This window comes from Castanea sativa, chromosome 6 (assembly GCF_040712315.1).
Source record: "Castanea sativa cultivar Marrone di Chiusa Pesio chromosome 6, ASM4071231v1".
Classification (NCBI taxonomy): Eukaryota; Viridiplantae; Streptophyta; class Magnoliopsida; order Fagales; family Fagaceae; genus Castanea; species Castanea sativa.
In genome coordinates, this window is record NC_134018.1 from 51,065,881 (window position 1) to 51,070,098 (window position 4,218).

Sequence of the window (4,218 nt, forward strand, 5' to 3'; positions counted from 1 at the left end):
CTGTTTGACATGTGACCCGTTTGACTCGCAAACTCAATTGACCCGACTTGCCCGTTTTGCCATGTCTAGCTATGTAGCCTTAAATAAATAAATAAATTAGTAAAATATTGTTTTGATCCTTAAACTTTAAAAAATTTTGTTAGCATCCCAAAACTTTTTTGTCATGTCTTTCCATCAACCTTTCATAAGTTTTATACTATGTGTTGATGTAGTATATTTTTACTATTTACTAATTTGACTACACATCATATATGAGAGAGATACTCTATCTAACATCTTCTGTAACGAATTTGAAACTGTACGATAAAAACCAAAATAATTATTGAATGAGAATAGAAATGTGGTTTGCATGCAAGGACAGACTTGGAAGGAGATTATGGTTGTGCTTGGATTCTTCAGTAGACAAGTACCAAGCAAAGAAAATTAATATTGTTGTTTGCCTAACTATCCATGCATATATCAAAAACCAGAAGGCTGGTGATCAACATTGAACATTTGCGCCAAATAGACATATTTCTACCGGTGATGTTGGAAATCGTCAGTAAGTCCCACAGTCCTCACGTGCTCAACACAACACCTACATAACACCAAAAGAGAAGACCTTAAGAGAGTACCGGTGTGGTACCAACCAAATACCCTCCAAAGGTTAAGTCAGAAAACTATTACAACTTAAGAGTGCCAGAGCTAGGTAAATTATGCGTACCTTAGTTTTCGAGGGTTTTGAGTTTTTATAGTAGTAGGGAAACCGACCTCGGTTCCTTAGCGGAGGGGAATATTTCCTTGTAGAGAAGATCCTCATAAATGCACATATTTGGTGAGATCCTTTCCATATAGAGATTTTATTGACTATGGTTAATCGTGGAGCACAAGTTATTTTCGTTTGAGGTTCCTTAAGGACCAAGTAAACCATGTAGGTGCCACGTGGCTTTGGCTACTGTCCACTTTAGTGTCCGTTTACCTTCTTGTCCATCCAACAAGGTTAATTCATTCACTCACTATGTTGTTGCATTACCTACTCTCTTCATCTGTCACCCTAGTGCAGCCGTCCAAAGTTGTTTCTATAAAATTTAACCGTCCATCTCAATTTTATCCTCTTCAGCTACCCCCTCACTCTATGGATCCGTCGCCATGTTTCCTAGACGGACGACGACCCATAGAGTGATGGTTCAACACAACATTTTAGGAGATGTATCCTGATTAGACTGGCTAGATTGGTGCATTTAATGTAGTAAGGGCACGTGGCACGTTCCTATTGGTTAATTTCTTGTACCGATGTGTCCCTTTGTCTTCTGTGCCGTTCCCTCTATATATATATATATATATATATATATATATATATATATATATCTATGGCTTGCCCTTCTCATTTTTACTTTTCAAAAATTTTTTAGAGCCAGAGCGCCACCGCCTACTTTCCATTTCAATGTAGCATTTTCTGTCACATCTTGGAGACTGTCCACCACTTTCTTCCGTTAGCTACACGGTGTCCATCTCCCTTTCTAATCGTCAGTAGGTAAGCCACCGTTGCCCCTTATTTTTAATTTCATTTTTTAGCTTAAAAGGTGTTAGCTCGTCATCTTCATAGACCTGTAGAGAGTCTTAGGGGTTTACCTGTCATGTGTAGGTGACAGATGTCTAGTGAGGCGTTGAGTGATCAATCGTGGGTCCACGAAGGAGTGGGCTACGATGAAGTGTACTCGTCTGGTCATGATGACCCCGACACATCTTATGATGAAAGGGATCCATCTGCCAATTCTCCTACGGAGGAGCATAAGGATGTGGATGTGGTCGGATCAGAGGGAGGTTCATGTGGTGACTCAAATAGTTCCAACGTCATCTACATTGATCCTCCCGTTCAGTCTGTGATAGGCCCAGACGGCCTCAGGGAGTTCATCCTCCTTCCTTTATGTACGGTGAATGATTTTAATTCGTCCATCAATGAAAGACATTTTGAAACCCTAAGGGAAAGGTACTAGACATTTTAATTTCATCTTTGTTTTAACCGTCCCTTTCTTTGCAGCCCGAGATCGTCCACAGGTGACCTTGGAGCAGTGGAGCTTTTCGGAAAGAATTCTTGCAATCAAGTTGAAGAAGAGGACGTGGGCCAAGCTCGTCACCTTGGACACAATTCACTTGCATTGTGACGGTCCCAAACCCAGCGAAGCCACTCATGGCTATAACAATCAGGCCTACAGATGTAAGCCCATCTCCTTTAGTCTTAGTTTTTCTTTAATATTGCAATTTTCCTAACTTTTTCTTTCCGTCCATGTTGGTACAGAAATGGAAGAAGGCAGAAGGAGGGCTTACATAAAGCAACAGGCTGCTGCCAGGAAGAAACAGGAGGGCAACTTACCTTCTAAACTTGTCACCCAAATCCCTCCGTTGAAGAAAAGGTCGTTGGAGAAGTCTGACCGTCCCTCGAAAAAGCCTAAGGTGGCAGAATCAACCGTTGGGGCGAAAGCCGAGGCTAAAGGAATGGCCATGCTCCCTGGCCTAGGAAAAGGCAAGGGTTTGATGAAGGGTCAGGTCCACGACGCCCCATAGCCACCCATCCTTCTCCGCGAAGACTCCCAGTACGCTCTTGTATAGATGTTGTCCATCATCAACGGAGAAGATTACGAGGATTTAAGTAATCATACGACGGAGGCGATGGGCGAGACGGGGCTCTTCAGCGCCATGCAAGTAAGTTTTTATCTCCTTTCGTTTCTTTTCTCTTGTCAAATTATCTCTGTCTCCCTTCTAATCCCTTCGCTGTTTTTGCAGGGCTTGGTGACGATGAAGGGTTTAATGGACCGTTGCCTTTCATATGAAACAGCCTTGGAACGAGTTAGGGTGTGGGCAAAGGTGACGAAGGAAGAGCTGGAGGAGTTGCAGGCCTGGAAGGCAGTCCAGGAGAGGAAGCTTAATGCTTCTGAGCAGCTCCGAGGCGAGCTGGAGAAACAGACGGAGGTGTTGAGAAAAGTCCTTGAGGACAAGGAGAAGGAGATTGCCGACACCAAAGACTAGCTCCGTCAAGCTAAGGAGGATGCGATACAACGATATTGTGACTCTCACACCCTTTTGGCAGAGCTTGGCAGCTCGTTTGCGGACGGGTTCAATGATTGCTTCCATCAGGTGAAGGCATCTTACCCCGACCTGGATCTTTCTCACATCTCCATCGACCCTCAGGCCCAGACACCTACCCAGCTTGTCTACTCTGAGAGCACAAATGAGCTATTTGATGATGACATCGTCGTCAACCCTCAAGGCGAAGAAGAGACAGCTCTGGCAACCTAAACATCCCCTGTCAGTGATGACTCTTATCTAGTTGATGGGGACCAGAAGACTAAAGATGGAGAAAATTAAATTTGTTCAAACTTATACTTTCCTTCTTTCTTTTTTCTTTGTAAAAAATCTCTTTGTAGAACAATCTTTATTTTACAGTCGCCTACGTTTAGGCCCAACATGTTGACATTTCACCCTTTATTGGGCTTTTTATTATATATTGGTGTTTTTGATAATGCGTATGTTAATGTTTGCCACATACTCATCTTCGTTTTTTATCATGTCTTCTTTCTATTTAATGGCTGAGTCTGTTCACTTCACGGACTTTGTGAATAAGACTTAACCTTTTAGGATGACCCGTCCATTTTACGGACTTAGTAAAAATAGCTCATCCCTTTTAGGTGAACCTGTCCACTTTTGTAGACTTAGTGAAGAAAACTTATTCTTTTAGGATAATCCGTCCATTTTAGGGACTTGGTAAAAATTGTTCATCCTTTTGGATAAATCCGTCCACTTTGGTGGACTTAGTGAATAAACTCATCCCTTTAGGATGATCTATCCACTTTATGGACTTGGAAAAAATTGTTCATCTTTTTGGATGAACTTGTCCACTTTGGAGGACTTAGTGAATAAACTCATCCCTTTAGAATGATCCGTCCACTTTATGGACTTGGAAAAAATTGTTCGTATTTTTGGATGAACCCGTCCACTTTGGTGGACTTAGTGAATAAACTCATCCATATAGGATGATCCGTCCATTTTATGGACTTAGTAAACATTGCTCATCCCTTTTAAATGAACCTGTCCACTTTGTGGACTTAGTGAAGAAATCCTTCCTTTTAGGATGATCTGTCCACTTTATGGACTTGGTAAAAATTGCTCATTCCTTTTGGATGAATCCATCCACTTTGTGGACTTGATAAAATATACACACTTCATTTCTGAATAACTCCT